Source organism: Vombatus ursinus, unplaced genomic scaffold (assembly GCF_900497805.2).
Source record: "Vombatus ursinus unplaced genomic scaffold, bare-nosed wombat genome assembly UNPS02014863.1, whole genome shotgun sequence".
Taxonomy (NCBI): Eukaryota; Metazoa; Chordata; class Mammalia; order Diprotodontia; family Vombatidae; genus Vombatus; species Vombatus ursinus.
In genome coordinates this window covers 6,188,855-6,207,772 of record NW_020954641.1, presented here as the reverse complement: position 1 = coordinate 6,207,772, position 18,918 = coordinate 6,188,855, and the positions used below count along the sequence as shown (strand labels likewise).

Sequence of the window (18,918 nt, the reverse complement as noted above, 5' to 3'; positions counted from 1 at the left end):
TTGGATATTCTGTGATAATGACTATTCCTTTTTCTTTTCTCATCAATAAATTGAAAATGCCACATCCCAGCTATGCTACTCTGTGAGCTTTCAGGGAGCCAACTTCATCACCCAGGAAGAACTGAGAGGCCAAGGGTAGAGAACAAGGTCAAACCTTTTGTTCGGTTCAGTCATGAAGACACAGAAACTCCCTTCCTCATGCCCTAAGACTCAGTGGAAATGCTCCATTGGGTGACACTCCATGAAGTCAGTGAGGGAAGAACTCTCACACCCACCCCCCAGTACTTTCAGCTCTCTCACCAGGCAAAGCTCCCAGCTCTGCTCCCAAGGGTGTGGTATAGAAAAAAGTCAGAGCTAGACCTCCCCCACCCCCTTTAAGAATGATAGCTTCTTGGCCATTACCACTAAACAGCCCTGTTCCCCTAAGGTTAATGAAGGAAAGACATTTCTGTTTAAATTGATATTGAAGATTTACACATTTTACTTTTTGGTCCTGAGTTCTTAGGAAAAAACAAAACAAAACACAACTAATTATGTGCCTTAAACACAGCAAAGTCTAAGCAGGGCACTTAGAGTACAGTACATGGAGTTCTTAGGGAAAGCCAGAGGTCACCATGATCACAAGAGCAGAACAGAGGGCCTGAACTCAGAGGCTTTCACAGCAAAAGCTGAACAGCATCTTCTTTGGAATCTTTTAGATTTCCTTGAAAAACAACATTTATCCGTGAAAAGAAGTTATAAACATGGGGGGGGCGATGGTTCCCCATAGGTACACAGGAGCAGGTACAAGGGACAGCCTTGTTACAAACAAGCAGCTATTGTTAGAGACCTCAGGATTTAAAGGTGGAGAAACTTTGGGGTCTATACACATCTATAGCTATATATCCATATATATCTATACCTATCTATCTACCTCTATTATATCTATAAAAGGATATATTTATGTGTATTTATCTATATAATGATTGATCTCTATATTTATATTTACAAATATATACAAGTTTGTACTTACAAATATAAATATAGAGGTAGAGAGATCATTCTCTATATAGATAGATACAGACAATAGAGTCAAACCCCTTCATTACATAGATAAGAGGAGTTGTTCCCAAAGGGAAGATGAGTTGCCCCAAGTCTCACAGAGAATAAGTAATAAATTCAGGGTTTGAAGTCAGATGTACAGATGCCAAAGCCACTGCTTTTTTCTTCTGTACCAGACTGCCTCTTTATTAAAAATCTTTTGTGTTCATACAACTTCATTTTCAAATTTATCTTTTACTCTTCCCTTATTCAAAGAGCCGTCCCTTGTAACAAAGAATACAAAGAGATGGAGAAGGGGCAGACCGGGGTATGGGGGTAAGGTTGGGGAAGGCAGGTCTATAAAACTCATCAATAAATCTGCAGTACATGAAGTATTCCGCTGCCAAAGTCCCCAACCTCTTCAAAGAAGGGAGAGAAAAGCATTTTCTTATCTCTTCTCTGATGCCAACCTTGGTCATTAAAATTACATAGTGCTTAGTATTAGGGTTTTCCTCTCCTCTCTCCTTGTATATTGTAGTCATTGCTTGCATTATTTCTCCAATTTTGCTAATTTCAGTCTTTATCAGTTAGGACAGCTAAGTGGCACAGTGGATAGAGCACCAGGCCTGGAGTCAGGAAGACTCCTCTTCCTGAGTTCAAACCTGGCCTCAGGCACTTACTAGCTGTGTGACTTTGGGCGAGTCACTTCACTCTGTTTGCCTCAGTTTCCTCATCTGTAAAATAAATTGGAGAAAGAAATGGCAAACATCTCCAGTATCTTTCCCGAAAAAACCCCAAGTGGAGTCATGAAGAGTCAAACACAACTGAAAACGTCCGATGTCTTGCCTTGCTTCTGTGAATTCTTCATATTAATTGTTTCTTATGGTGCCATAAACTATTCCATCATATTGATGTGCAACAATTTGTTTAGCTATTCCTTCAAACAATGAGCATCTACCTTGTTTTCATTTCTTTGCTCCTACAAAGAGTGCTGCCACGAATATTTTGAGACCTTTTTCTTCATTACCACCTTAGAGGATTGAACCCAGCCTTGGGGTGTCTGGATTAAAGGGTATGGATGTTTGAGTCACTTTCTTAGCAGAACTGCCAACTGCTCATGTTGCCTCCCATAGTATACCATTGCTTTTGCTTTGCCCCTTTATCTACCAAAGGACTTTCCAAAATGAGAGCTCTGTTTCCCACTCTGCACAGAGGGGAGTCTAAATACGGTCTTGTCCGTTCTCCACAGCAAGGTTAATTAGCAAGAATGGCAAAGAAATAGCTTAAAGAGGCTGGAGAAGGGTTTTCAGTATATTTGAATGCCACTCACAGATACAGAAATCTTATAGCTTCTTTTCTGTCCTTAATGAGAGCAGCCCCTGGGTCTCCCAGACAGTTTTCCCAACCAGAAACATTGAAGCTTACCTCCCTCACCCCCTACTACTGATACATAATGGTGTTGGCAGACAGCTGAGCACCAGAATGCCTGAGGACTTTTTATTTAAGGTATGGAACATTAGAAAGAACCCTGGACTTTGGGTTCATATCCCAGCACTGACAGTACAAGTCATTTCAAGTTTTCAGTCTTATGTTTCTTCTTCTGTAAATTGGGGGGGGGCAAGGTCATTAAATTATAGCCAGAAAGGCCTTAAAGATGATCTAATCTACCTATTACTACCCCTCCAATACAGTAGAAGAAACTGAGGTCCCAACACACTTGTATGACCTACCTCACAAGCTTATTGGAGGAAAACACTTTATAAACCTCAAAGTACTCTAGAAAATTAAATTGCTATTGTTTTTATTCCACAAACATGTATTAATTTGCTGTTTTCAAGTGCTGGAGGAGATCAGTAAAACAGAAAATGCCAAGAAGTCTGATCTGTCTTTTAGATGCTAAATTCAGATAAAACTCAATATTTGTTGGATTATTCTCAGCTTTATAGAGGGCTACTTGTAGCCATCTGTGTAATGGGGAATGAACAGGGTTTTATTTCCCAAGTTCCAAAGCACCACTGGGAACAAGCATAATGCACTGCCAGGAAAGAATCGGTTCATTCCTTGGAAGATGGAGGCCTTGAGGAACAATTTCTGTGCATGGCCAAACCATGGACAAGAAGGTGAGCCTGTGGATTCTGCTTGCCGCTCCTGCCCTTGGCAAGAAAACATGTAAGAGAGCTGACATTCCTGTATCCGCTGTAAGGGGAAGGCCATAAAAATGGATCCTCCAGAGATGGCACTGGTGATGCGTTGTAATATCTCCTGGTAGTGTCAACATGCCATAAAGCATTCCTGTTTGGCTGACAACAGCTGCTCCCGAGTTTGCCAAAGGCATAGAAACATGAAGACCCGTGGCACCTCGCCTGCCCATGTTGTTCATTTCTACAGTGTTTCTACCTTTCAAAGAATGAATCAGAAAACATTCAACCAAGTTTTCCTCTCCCAACACAAATAGACTTCCAAGGGATTTTTCCCATGTTCCTTTTTTTTTTTTTTTTTTGCAAGTAAGTCATCCTTCTTCAAAGATGAAAAGTATTTCCCCTCTGGGCACCAGAAAAGTACAACGTGTATTTCCCTTAAAGACAAACAGTAAGAATGAGGTGGTGAGGGGCAGTTCTGTTTTTATATATCATCGGGGCATTGAAATAGTTGAGTAGGGATCCATGAACGTCCTACAAGAGCAGCAGTGCTGAAACAGGAGAGAGAGCAGTGTAGATACTCTTTAACCTTTGGTGTGATGAAATGGCAAGAAGGAAATGGTATCTGGCTAACTAGAATCTTTGGGGAGTTTTATAAATACATGTTTGTGGGTACCCTGTGAAGGGAATTTTCAGCCTAGTGGTCTTCTGTATCTAGAAGTAAAAAATCTAATGCCAATTTGTCATTGTTCTTCCATTGTTTCAGTTGTGTCTAACTCTGTGACTCCATTTAGGGTTTTCTTGGCAAAGATACTGAAGTGGTTTCCCATCTCCTTCTCCAACTCATTTGACAGATGAGGAAACTGAGGCAAGCAGGATTAAGTGACTTGCCCAGGGTTGTATAGCTACTAAGTATCAGGAGGCCAGATTTGAACTCAGGAAGATGAGTCTTCCTGACTCCAGGCCTGGCATTCTATCTACTGCGCCACCTAGCTGCCCATCTAATGCCAACAGAGATACCTTGATACTACACTTAATACAGTGCTGGAACTGCAATCCAGAAAACCTGAGTTTAACTCTGGCCTCAGACATTTACTAGCTGTGTGACTTTGGACAAACCACTCATTTAACCTCTGCTTGCTTCAGTTAACTTATCTATAAAATGGGATTAATAATAGCATCTACGCCAGGGTTGTTATGAGGATCAAATAAGTTATTTGTTAAATGCTTTGCCAGCCTTGAAGCACTATATAAATGCTAGCTGTTGTTACTACATACTACTACTACTACAAACCCAAGTGGGTGTGGTCTTCTCTTTCCCTAGGAAATGGAATCACTATCTATAGGCTATGATGGGGATCACTTTGCTCTAGCCTGGGCTTCATGGAGAAATGTACAATGTGGAAGCTTCCATGACCTCTAGATACTTACTTCCTCCATCTGTTCAGGTCCCAGGCCATCCAAGAAGAAAGTGCTCGGTAAATCTTAAATTGATTTAGAAATTAGAGTTCTTCTTACTATTACCTTCATAAACCTGTGAGTTAGAAAGTTAAGGAATTATTTGATGGATGGGAAGCTAAGCAGACAGTTGCATGAGTTGCTGTGGCTGAAACATAAATCAGTTGGTCGCCAGCCTTTCAGCAATGAGTCTGTTCACACGTCACTAGGCTGGGCCTTGGATGAGAGACATGCAGTCCATTACTGGGCCAGTACTCAAAGCCTTTCCAACATATTAGCACCTGCCAGAGCTTGAACTACTCCACTGGCATTGCTTGGAGAACCCCAGGCCATTTCCATTCCTCGAGGCCCCAAAGAAGGACTTTAAGTGAAAGGTAAGTACAGTGTTTACTAATAGTAATTGTAATAATGATATTAATAATAGCCTATCTTTATATCACTTTTTATGAAGGAACTGAGAATGTTGAACCTGGAGAAGAGAAGATTGATATGTGTGTTGGGGGAAGGAGGGAAAATAATAGAAAGCATGGTAGCTATCTTTAGTATATGAATGGCTATTGTGGGCAAGAAGGATTAGACTTTGAGAGATAGTGGAGGAGAGAAGGATCTGGTATGCTATGGTCCATGGGGTCACAGAGAGTCAGACACAACTGAACCATTGAATAACAACAACAAAAGAGGAGGAAAGGGAGGAATGAATCCTAAAAATATCATTGAGGAGGGATGGGAGGACTTGATGATAATCTGGATAAAAGTTTGGAGAGATAGGAGTCTAAGATTATTCTCTGATGCAGACTCTGCAGACTGAGCGGTGCCATTAATGACAAAGGGAATTCCAAAAGACTGACTATTTATTTATTTATTTTTAGTTTTCAACATTCACTTTTATAAGATTTTGAGTTCTAAATTTTCTTTTTTAAATTTTTATTAATTTATTTTGATTTATCAACAATCATTTCCATAAGCTTTTGAGTTTAAAATTTTTCTCCCCCTCCCTCCCCACCTCACTCCCTAAGATGGCACACAATCTGATATAGGTTATACATATACATTCCTATTAAACGTATTTTCACATTAGTCAAGTTGTAAGGAAGAATTAGGACCAATAGGAGGAACCACAAGAAAGAGGAAACAAAACAAAACAAAAGAAAAAAAAAAGCAAATAGTATGCTTCGATCTGCATTCAAACTCCATAGTTCTTTCTTTGGATGTGGATAGCATTTTCCATCATAAGACCTTTGGAGATGTCTTAGATCCTTGCATTGCTCAGAAGGGCTAAGTCTATCAATGTTAGTCATTGCACAACGTGACTGTTACTGTGTACAACATTCTCCTAGTTCTGCTCACTTCAATCAGCATCAGTCCATACAAGTCTTTCCAGGTTTTTCTGAAGTCTGCCTGTTCATCATTTCTTATAGCACAATAGTATTCCATTACATTCATGTACCACAACTTGTTAAACCATTCCCCAATTGATGGGCATCCCCTCACTTTCCAATTCTTTGCCACCAGAAAAGAGCTGCTATAAATATTTTTGTACGTGTGATCCTTGTCCCTTTTTTATGATCTCTTTGGGATACAGACCTAGTAGTGATACTGCTGAATCAAAGGGTATGCACAATTTTACAGCCCTTTGGGCATAGTTCCAAATTGCTCTCCAGAATACTTGGATCACCTCACAACTCCACCAACAATGCATTAGTGTTCCAATTTTCCCACATTTTCTCCAACATTTATCATTTTCCTTTTTTTGTCATATTAGCCAATCTGATAAATGTGATGTGGTACTTCAGATTTTTTTTTTGATTTGCATTTCTCTAATCAATAGTGATTTAGAGCATTTTTTCATATGACTATAGCTAGCTGTAATTTCTTCATCTGAAAACTGACTGTTCATATCCTCTGGCCATTCAAGATGGACTGTTTATAAAAGGTGATGATGAGCTCAGTGTCTATCTGACAAACTAGGTTTCTGATGTTAGAGGATCGTTCATTAGGGCATGTCTGTCCTTCTCACTGAAGATTTGGGAAGATGTAGAGGGATCAGAGCAGAGAGAGATTTGGGAGCCATCCCCATCTGATCAATCCTTGAAATTAAAAAAAGGAGTAGGTCCCCTGAAGACATTGAATACAAGGGGAAGAAACCAAAGGACTCTAGCTTGAGCCTAGGAAGAAGACATGGGGAGAAAAAGGGAGAAAGACTGACCCCCACTAAAAGCGTTGGGGAGAGAGGAACCAGTAAAGGATTAAAAGACATTAAAAGGGGAAGAAAAAATATTTTTGGTCTAGAACTCCTAACAAATGCAGATGAACAACTGTTCTACAATTTATAACCTTAGAGTGTTGCCTGGGGCACTGAAAGATTAAATGATGCTCAGAGTTGCATAGCTGGTATATGTCAGAGGCAGCACTTAACTGAAGGACATTTTGGAGAATTAGGGGAAAATATTGTCATGGAAAATGAGAGTGGAAAAGGAAGAGAAGGAGTAGCAAGGAAGATGGAGTGAAAGCTCAGTTCTTTGCCTTACCTGAATTTCTGCAAAGAGGAAAACTGAGCCTCTGGTGGAAGTCCAGGGTTACTGGCAACTGAGTGATAGAATGGTTTATATTTGTGTACTTTTGTGGGTGAGATATAGAAGTATTATATCTTCTGTCTGATGTGTTGGGATAAACTTTAACTGTATATGATAGCTCTGTCTCCTTTACTCAGGATGTAGGGAAGAAAAATGTCTAATTAGCTAAGTAATATATAATATGTAGCCTAGGGTCTAAGTTCTAAAGGACTGGATTCAATCTTTGGAGGCCTTCCAATAATAGATTTTTAAAATGTAAAATAAAATAACAGATTTCACTTCATATCCATCAAGTTTGGCAAAGAAAATAAAAGAAGAAAAATCAGAGAAACTGTGAGAAGATGGGTACCATGGATACACTGTTCATGGAACAATGAATTAGTCTAACTATTCTGGAAAATATTTTGGAACTATGCCAGAAAAGTCACTGAACTTTAACCCAGGGATTCCACTACTGGGCATGTACCCAAGTAAGGTCAAAGACAGAAAGAAAAATGTTGTACAAACTAAAACATTAATAGCAGCATTTTTGTAATAGCAAAGAACCCAAAACAAAGGGGAGTTCCTGTCAGTTGACTGAATGAATTGTATGGTATTAGGAGTGTAATAGTATATCATCACATCATGAGAAATGATAACATAAGAAATTCAGAAAAACATTGGAAGGTTGTATGAAATGATGTAGAAACAATGTGGTAGAACTAGCAATGCAATATGTCAATCCATCAATTAATCAATGAATACATATTTATTAAATGCATACTATGTACCAACAACTGTGTGAGGTGCTAGAGAAACAAGTACAAAGAATAAAACAATCTCTTCTCTCAATGAGTTTACATTCTAATGGAGGAGATAAGTACATATAAAAATATAAATACCATAAATATAAAGTTATTAAATTAAAGTATATACAAAGTAGCTAAATATTAGGTTATTTGTAAAGGCAGGCATTAGCAAGTGGGGAAATCTGGGAAGGTTTCAAACAGAAGATAGTTTCTCAGCTGCACCTTAAAGAAAGAGAGAGACTCTAAGGCGGAGATGAGGAGGGAGTGCATCCCAGGCATGTGGGATGGCCAGTGCAAAGACACAGAGATCATCTAGTCTTGCTCTCAATTGAAGATGAGACAGCACTAATTGCATCCAGCCCTGGAACATTCAAATGCCTTTTTAGTGAAATTCACAGGAAATAGAAAGAAATTTAGTCGTCCACATGGAGAAACAAAGTGGATAAAAATTATATGTTGCCCAAAAAGTGACGTGTGGGTGCACTGACAACCTGATGAAATAGTTCATTAGTACCTATACTTTGAACTGGTTTTACAGATGAACAATGTTTAGAACAGAAGAGGGGAGTGAGGGACGATGGCGCCTAGCGTGGCCACCGCGCTGAAGCCAAAGCAGAACTCGCTCAGGGGCATCCGCGCCGTGCTGCTGGGGCCGCCCGGGGCCGGCAAGGGCACGCAGGCTCCAACCTGGCTGAAAGGTACTGTGCTTGCCATTTGGCTACAGGGGACAAGCTGAGGGCCATGGTAGCTTCTGGCTCAGAGCTGGGCCAGAGGCTCAAGAAGACAATAGATGCTGAAAAACTGGGAGTGATGATATGGTTGTGGAGCTGATGGAGAAGAACTTAGACAGCCCTCCCTGCAAGAATGACTTTCTCTTAGATGGCTTCCCTGGGACAGTGAGGCAGGCAGAAATGCTTGATGACCTCATGGACAAGAGGAACGAAAAGCTAGATTCAGTCATTGAATTCAACATCGCCCACTCTCTACTTACCCGGAGAATCCCAGGAAGGCTGAACCATCCTGCAAGTGGCCACTCCTACCATGAGGAGTTCAACCCCACAAAGCAGCACGTGAAGGATGACGTCACGGGGGAGCCTTTGATTCGTCGTTCAGATGATAACGAAACTGCTTTGCAAACCCTCCTGAAGGCATACCACTCCAAGACTACCCCACTGGTGAAGTACTACAGTAAGCGAGGGAACCATTACGCCGTGGACGCGTCCCAGGCCCCAGGAGTGGTGTTCGCCAGTATCCTGGCAGCCTTCTCCAAAGCGACATGTGAAGACGTGGTTATATTTATTTAGGGGTCTGTTCATATAGGGCCACTTGATCCTCTGTCTCTGCTTGGGGAGAGTGCAGAGGGCTCTTGGCCCTGCCAGGAAGATACAGTGTTCAAGCTGTTAATTAAATAAGCACTCGATCATGTCAAAAACAAAACAAAACAAAACAAAGCAAAACAAAGCAAAACAAAACAAACAAACAAAAAAACCAAAAACAAAACAGAGTAGGAGTAAGAGAGTAGATTGGTTCAGATTTGAAACTTTATAGCTCTGACCCCTAGAAGACCACTATCTTGGAAGGATCAATCTGGTAACAAAGGGCACTAGAAAAAGAAATAGTTGGCCTAACTAGGCTCTATCATATGATCAGTGATGATTTGTGCCTGATAAACAGTGTAAAAGACATCCTTGTGGACATGTATGATCAGAAAAAAAGAGGTGGGCCAATTGAATAAACTCTAATCCATTTTAGCTTTCTTTAAGACAAGGGCTGTTTGGTTTTTGTCTTTCTATCCTCAGTGGAGGGAGAAGAAGAACTCAGAGGTCTTCTACAACAGCCCCCTCATTTTATAGATGAGGAAACTTAGCATTAGACAGGTTGCGACTTGCTCAAGGTCACATAGGCAGTGAATAACTTACCACCTGTGTGAATTTGGTCAATGGATCCCCCCATGCCCTAGCTTTTTGTTCCTTTTGGATCCTTTCATAGCCCATTCCTATCTTTCTGTAGTCCCAATATCATAGATTCATCAAAGGGTAGTGGATGGAACAAACAAACCTTGCCATTTCACCTATGTAACATTAACTGTGGGCGTCTCCTGGTGCTCTAGGCCTTCTCTTTTCTTTCTAAATTCCCTCATTTGTTGATTTCACCAGCTTCTATGGACTTAATCATATATATATATATATATATATATATATATATATCCAGCAGTGTGCTAGTAAATGTTTAATAACCGGCTCTCTGAAAACAGAACTCTTTTAAGGTTAATCTGCATTATTAACATATTTCTCCAACACTATCTTAAATTTAGACAATCAGCAAAACAATAAATCAAGTCCTGATTGGTTTTCTGATTTTCAAAGTGTAAATGCTCACTCTGAAATTATAACAATAGGTTCTCCACCTGTTTGATCTGGCTCAGACGCACCACTATATCCAATCACTAGTCTCTCACTTAAGCTGCAGTCGCATGTCACCAAATGCCTTTTGAACTTATCAATCTGAATGTCCTGAAAGCATCTCAAACTAAACATCTCCAAAACAACTCACATTTTTCTGCACAAACCCTCCCATCTTCTGAAATTTCCTACTGATGTCAATGGCACCTCAGTCTTCCCAGCCACCCAAGTTCCCAACCTTGATATCATCTATAACTCTTCACTCTTTCATGTCATGAATTCAATCAGTCGCTAAATCTTATCATTTCCCCCCCACAACATCTCTTGACACATGCCCCTTTCTGTTCCCTCACACAGCCACCACCTGAGTTCAGGTCCTCATCACTCATCATCTGAACTATTGCAATAGTCTTTTAATAGGTTTCCTCGCCCTAAGTCTCTTCCCTCTCCATTCTACCCTATGTTCAGCTACCAAGACTAACTATACCATCCCTTTGTTCAGTAAACTCCAGTGGCTCTTTATTACCTCCAGGATCAAATATAAAGTCCTCTGTTTGGCCTTGAAATCTCTTCATAACCTGGCCCGGTTCTACTTTTCCAGTTTTCTTATACTTTGTTCCCTGACACTCTGTGATCCAGTGACCCTGCTTGCTGTTCCTCACACACAACACTCCCATCTTCCCACTTTGTGCCTCTGTATTTGCCTGCCCCCTAAGTCTGGAATGATCTCTCTCCTCACTCCTACCTCTTGGAATCCCTGACTTCCTTCAGAACTCAGGACAAATCCAATCATCTACAGGAGGCTATTCCTGGTAAGGTTTTTCCCTGCCAAGGTTAGCTTCCAAATATGCTCTATGTCTCTTACATGTACCTATTTATGTACATGTCTTCTGTCCTGTTAGAATGTAAGCTCCTTGAGAAAAGTAACTAATTTTGTCTTTCTTTGAATCCCCAGTCCTTAGTGCAGTGCCTGGCATATAGAAAGTACTTAATAAATGCTTGTTGATTGATTTGGGTGTTCATAGCAGGAAGCTTATTTATTGTCTGAGGGTGGCCCAGAATTGTAAATTGGGCCATTGATCTTGATTCAGAAAACCCAACTGAGCAAATATCCCAAAGAAAATTGTTCTAGTATGGAACACAGCATTCTTGCCTGGGAGACATCAAGGGATGGATGCTTTAGAAGAGAGAAAATCATGACAGACCAAGTTAGGCCTAATGAGCTATAATGGAATAGAAAAGCTTAGGAAATAGAGGGCCATCTAGTGTGGGACTTGGTTTACTTCTTTTCTTTGCATTTCTAATAACATTCTCCTGGCAAATTATTTCTGATTTGGTATATTTTCCTTTCCCTTTTAACTGAGCCTAGAAAATATGCTCTTTTTGTCTAAAATGTGTCAAGACAAGGTACAAGGGAAAGAGGGAGCAGATTTCAAACACATTCAGTAAGAGTGGCAGTGAAGAATGAAAGGGAAAAGGTTATTGAGGAGTGTGTGCAGCAGATCTCTGAGTGCTGGGAAGCCAAACTGGCCTCTAGCCAGCCAGGAAGATCCAGGAAGCTTCAGGCCTCAATGGGGCTCAGTAATGAGGGATAACTAGAGTAAGATCACAGAATCCAGAGCTTGAAGAGGCCTTAGGGTTAATTGCATCTAAACTTTTCATTTCATTTTATTTTTAAAATAAATTGTTTTATTAAAAGCAAAACATTGAGCATCAGTACAACCAACTGGACTTAGTAACTATTTACATTTGGAGTAATTAATTTTTTTCAGTAACTATAACAAAAATTCTTCAGTTATTCTATTTAAGTCCCATCAGGATTTTTCATTCCTTCTCATTTACTTTTCATTTTCTCTGATTGTAGTTAGTGTGTACTGTGCTGTTTCTGTTTTTTTTCTTCTCATTGTTTCATAAAAGTCTTTCCAGATTTCTTTGTATTCTTCATATTTGTCTGACTTAGTTGCACCATAATACTTTATTAATGGGTCATCGTTTCTTTAAATGCTTCCCCATTGTTGGACATTCAAGGTGCTTCTAGTATTTACAATGACATATAATGATGCTGTGAAAATCTTTAAACAGATAACTTTTTGTTGTCTTTGGTGATATTTTCAGGGAATATTTACAACAGTGGAATTATTATCAGAAAGCCAATGAACATTTATGAAGTACCTACTATGTGACAGGCACTGTACTAAGCACTGAGGGTACAAAGAAAGGCAAAAGACAGTCCCTGCTCTCAAATGAGAGACAGTATGAGCACAAATAGATATGAACAAAATACCTGCTGGATAAATTGGAGAACAGAGGAAAGGGACTAGGATCGAAGGAGATCTAGAAAAATGTCTTGCTGAAGATGGGATTTTAGCTTGAAGGAAGCCAGGGAAGATTGGAGGTAGAGATGGGGAGGGAGATCAGGCATGGGAGAAAGCTCATCAAAATGCCCAGAGTCAGGAGATGGAATGTCATAGACAATCCTCTTTTCCTGCTCTTAATCTAAAGAAATATTGATATTTGTCAAATTCATGATATGAAAAAGAAAACTAAAAAATTGTTTTCAAAAGTAAAATGGGATACAAAGTGCAATGAGCAGAACTAGGAGAACATTGTACGTTGTAACAGCAATATTGTACAATGATCAACTGTGAATGACTTAGCTTTTCTCAGCAATGCAATGATCCAAGAAAGTTCCAAAGGACTGATGATGAAAAATGCTATTCATTTCCAGAGAAAGAACTGATGGTGTCTGAATGCAGATCAAAGCATACTTTTAAAAAACTATTTTATTTCATTTTTTTAGTTTGTGTTTTCTTTCACAACATGACTAATATGGAAATGTGTTTTGAATGACTATAGGGGAGGGAGTGAGGGAGAGAATTTGGAACTCAAATATACTATAATAAACATAATATAAATATATATTTATAAATATACTCTAAAAACCACTCATTTTCAAAGAATTAGTATATTTATAAATATACTATAAAAACCACTCATTTTCAAAGAATTAGATTACAATGAAATAAATACGCTTAACCCTGCAATCATATAGGATACTGCTGCTACTAATAAACATTTGTTCTATCTGTCTATCTCTATCACATCTATTATATATTATCTCTCTAACTCTACCATCCATCTCTCTATGTAATGTCTGTCAACTATTTATCTATCTACTGCTACTATTTATACTACTACAAATAGTCAGCTTTTAAAATGATGTTGTTCACAAGAGACATACTTGAAACAGAAAGACACAGAGTTAAAATAAAGGGCTAGGGCAGAACCTATTATGCTTCAGCTCAATTAAAAAAAGGTAGGAGTAGCAATCATGATCTCAGACAAAGCAAAAGCAGAAATAGCCCTAATTAAAAGAGATAATTGGGGAAACTACATTTTGCTAAAGGGTACTATAGACAATGAAATAATATAAAATTTTTGTATCAAGTTTATCTGATAAAGGCCTCATTTCTCAAATATACAACTGACTGAGTCAAATTCACAAAAATAAAAAGTCATTTCCCAATTGACAAGTGGTCAAAAGATATGAACAGGCAGTTTTCAGAAAAAAAATCAAAACTATAGTCATGTGAAAAAATGCTCTAAATTACTATTGATTAGAAAAATGCAATTAAAACAACTCTGAGGTACCACTTCATACCTATGAGAAAATGCTGGAGAGGATGAGGGAAAATAAGTACCCTTATAAATTATTGGTGGATTTGGGAACGGGTCCAGTCATTCTGGAGAACAATTTGAAACTGTGCCCAAATTGGTATAAAAATGGGCATATCTTTTGACCCAGTAATACCACTATGTATGTATGGATACAGTATGTATGTATACTGTATCCAAAAGAGATCAAAGAAAAGGGAAAAAGGGCTTGTTTTTCACAAAAATATTTGTAGCAGCTCTTTTTGTTGTGACAAAAATTTAGAAATTGAGGGAATGCCCATCAACTGGGGAATGGCTGAACAACTTATGCTATATAATTATGATGGAGTACTATTATGCTATAAGAAATGTTGAACAGCATGCTTTCAGAAAAACCTGGAAAGACTTACCTGAACTGATGCAAAGTGAAATGAACAGAACCAGAAAAACATTGTACATAGTAAAAGCAATATCATGTGATGATTAACTGTAAATGACTTAGCTATTCTCAGCAATACAATGATTCAAGACAATTCCAAAGGACTTAGGATGAAAGATGCTATCCACCTCCAGGGAAAGAACTGATGAAGTCTGAATGTATATCAAAGCATTCTTTTCAAACTTTCTTTATTTTTGTTCTTTTTTTGGGGTGGGGGTCCCTGCATTTTCGTTTGCAACATGACTAATATGGAAATATTTTGCATGGTGGCACATCTATATCAAATTGCTTGCCTTCTCAAGGAGGGGAGAGAGGAGGGAGGGGAGAGGGGAGGAAGGGAGAGAGAGAAATTTTGGAACTAAAAATTTAAAAAAAGAATATTAAAATTATTGTTTACATATAATTAAGGAAAAAATAAAATAAAAATTAAATGGTGTGTGTGTGTGTGTGTGTGTGTGTGTGTGTGTGTGTGTGTCCAGTAGAGTTGAAATTATGGAGTTCTTTAGATAGATTAATTTAGCTCACCATAATTCTTTTTTCCCAAATATCTCAGTTTTTTGATTTTATTGTCATTTACAGATTTCAGAGATGGAAGAATCCTTAAATATCATTTAACCCAAAGCCTTTGCTTTTCAGATGAGGAAACTGAGGCTCTTCACAAACCATTTTCTACATGAAGCTTTTCCTGATCCCAGCTGCTGGTATCCTCCTTTCACATAATTTACTTTGCATTTGTCTTGTATTTATTTTATAGGAGAGACATCTGGATATGTGGGTTAGAGAACTGACCTCAAAGTGAGGAAGCCCTGGGTTTCAAATCCTACCCTTGATATATATATAGGTGGTATGACACTGAGCAAGTCATTTAACTTCTTGGTGCTCCAGGTAAATCTCTAAGTGGTAGGAAAGGTGCAAATTTACATTGGTAGCAGGAGTTTCTTCACCTAGGAGTATCATGAAATTAGAGGTCCAACCCCTATCCCTCTCCATATCTATATCTGTATCTGTATTCATATATGTATATATATATGTATGTATATATATATACATATATATGTGTATATGCATGTGTAATATATATGTGTATATATATATATACATATATATGGCGAGAGGTTTGTGAGATGTATTGTGATAATTAGTAGTGATTAGTAGAACTACAATTGGAACCAGTTTTCTGACTCCATATGACATATTCTTTCAGTACCCCACATCAGAGAGTATATATGGGCAAAATCACAGCCTCTGTTCCATTATATAGCAACTTAACAGCTTTATTGATAGCTCATTTCCCAAGCCTTCATCTCTCCAACATCATACCCCTCCATGTCCCATGATTATGGGGGTGGCTCATAAAACCTCTTAATTTAGGGCCTTGTACCCACCCCAGTCTTTCTATTCTCTCTCCTTATGGGCCTTGGAGAGGCAAGGTCTTGCACTGGTCCCAGCTGTTCCCATGCTTTGGTAGCTGCTGCCTCTCCATCCGGCCCCCTGGGGGGCTGCCCTTGTTGTGGGATGGCTCAGCTGGCTGGCAGGACTCATCCCTGATCTCAGATCTGTTGTCAGTTCTTACGGAGAAAGCTCTGAACCTTGAACTGGTGGTTTAGTTGAGAAGGAAGTGGTGAATCTAACATTTCACTTTGAGAATGTTATCCCTGATATTCCGCTTGTATTTAATATTTCTTGATTATTTAAAGGAAGGAAAAGGAAACAGCCTACCTAGTTCCAGATCATTATAAAAGCTGACATTTATGGAGCACTTTGAGAGGACCAATCTTCATATCCCTGGCTCATTTCACAGTGCCTGACCCATAGTGTGTTTATCAGCAATGCTTGTGGAATTGAATTAAATCTCATTTGACTCACCATGATTCTGTGGGGGAGGAGATGCAAATATTATTATTCCCATTTTGCAGATCAGAAAATTGAACTTCAGAGAGGCAAAGTGATTTCCTTAAGGTCATACAGTAAGCATAGGCCAAAGGCTGGACTCAAACTCTTGGTCTACTTATGACAAATGTAGTGAGTGCTTTTTCCACTCTGCCATGTTCTTCCTCTATCATAATCATCATCATCATCACCCCCCATGGTATCCCTGTCATTCTGTCAGTTTTTTGGAGTTGTCCCCAAGATGCTTTCAGTTAGTTTACAGAAGACGAGTTTATATTCTAAAGCTCTAATTCAATGACAAAAAGTTATTTTATCCACACCTGTACAATAATCTACAGAATATTAAACATAAAAGATTAATTATAGTATAGTGACCTATCCCAGGACCGCATCTATTTGAATGCCACCAAACTAGAGGAGAAGAATAAGAGAACAAGAACAATGATAATGATGATAACAGGCTACATTTATAAAATATTTTGAAGTTTTTAAAGCACTTTATTTACACAATCCCACTGGATCTTCACAACCAGCCTGGGAGTTAAGTGCTATGCTATAGGTAGCCGTTGTTCATCCTTCCTTTTCAAGGAGGACCAGTGATATCATGCGTGACGTCTTGACTCATGCGTGAACTGGATTTAAGTGAGGTAGAGTTGCACAGAGTTGTCAGCCTCACTCCCTTCCAGAGTTACTGAAGTCCAGTGGCAAGACAAAAATCAGAATGACTGGTGAGGGCCTGGGATGCAGTGGATGACCTTGGCATCTTTGCTGTCTGACCAAGCTCTAAGTGTTCTACAGCGCCTGTTTCAGCAGACCTTCCTGGTGGTTGGAACAAATTGTTCTCAGTCTGGCCATTCCACCAGGGGATGTCTTCACATGCTTGGGGTAGACATTCCCCTAACTCAGCAATGGGTTTGAGGGCTGTTGGTTACTCTCAACCTGGTTTGCCAGGATGGTTTGCTGGAATGTTACCGCTATACTTGCTACAGTTTCTTGGAGCCACAGGTGAGAATTGGGTGAAAGATGGCCACCAAAGGTGGTTGAGCAGCCCAAAAAAGGACTAGGCAAGCCCTCCCACCAGAGGTACTAGTCCTCCCTGAACACCCCAGACACCCCAAAGGTAGTCAAAAGATGGTTCAGTGGATAGAGAGCATTAGCCTTGGAGTCAAGAAATCCTCAGTTCAAATCCTTTCTTCGTCACTTACTGCCTCTGTGACCCTGAGCAAGACACTTAACCTCTGTCTGCTTTAGTTTCCTTACCTATAAAGTAGGGATCAGAATAGCAACTATCTCCCAGGGTTGTTGTGAGGATCAAATGAGATAAGATTTGTAAAATGCTTGGCAAACCTTAAAACACCATATAAATGCTAGTTATTATTCTTATTACTACTGTCCCCATCATACAGATGAAGAAACTGAAGCTAAGAGAAGACACATCACTTACAAAGAGTCACACAGCTTGTAGATGTTAAAGGTAGAGTTTGACTCCAGTACAGCACTCTATCCATTATGACATTTTATCTTCTCTCTAGTAGTAAACTGTGGCATATCTATCACCACAGGCCCTTTAAAAAAAATCATTCTTCCTTTTTCTGTCCTTCTTCCCTTCTTCTGCTCCCTTTATATTTGCTCTCATCTGATTTCCTTTTCTCTGTGCTCATGTCTTCTATCTGCCAGAGTGATTAACAGGCACTGGTTATACCCACTGACGGCACTCAGGACCAAACAGGCTACTGGTCCTTGCTCTGTAACATACCAGCTTATTGTAATGTAATATCGAAAAATTCAGCAAATGCTATTAAGCTCCTCTGGTTATGGGTCATCAGGCCACTGCTGCCAATCCCCTTCTCTAGGAAAGGGAAGTTGGGCATAAGCTTAGTTGGTATAGACAGCAATTGGGTAAAAATGATCACAATATGTCTTAATAGACTTGTGGTAAAGATGGTAATGGAAAAGGTTACAGCTGAGTCCAGTTCCCTTAAGAAATCTGTACTCTCTAGCACAGATTTAAAAGGGTTCTAAGACTGTGTAAGAAAACCATCAGAAACCTGCAGGGGTTCTGCTCAGGGCCACCTGAAGCCCACATAATCTCTGATAAATGGGACCTAAAGCCATGTTGGCACCGTGGTAGAGGACAAAAACATCCCCTGCTAGGTTAATGAATGGGAAGAAAAGAAGATTCTGCTCCTAGCAGTGTGTTGATACCTCACAACCCTTCAAGAGGTCTGACACCAGTGAGATCCCTGATATCCTGCCATAGCTGCAACAAGGACAAAATTATTTCTCAGCTGGGGACTGCCCAGAAAGACAGAGACAGGAGATCTATCTATCTATCTATCTATCTATCTATCTATATATATGAAAATGAATATAATTCCAAACTCAGACACTAGCTGTCTGACCATGAGCAAGTCACTTAACCTGTTTGCTTCAATTTCCCCTTCTACAAAATGGGGATAATAATAGCACCTACCTCCCAAGGTCTGTATGACAATCAGATGAGATAATAATTGAAAAGTGCTTAGCACAGTGCCTATAGTAAGCCCTATATAAATG

General features: G+C 39.3%; 1 pseudogene; it reads left to right on the top strand.

Annotated features, from left to right (window-relative positions):
* Positions 1-8,554: 8,554 nt before the first annotated feature.
* LOC114027858 lies at positions 8,555-9,281 on the top strand (annotated as a pseudogene).
* Positions 9,282-18,918: the final 9,637 nt, after the last annotated feature.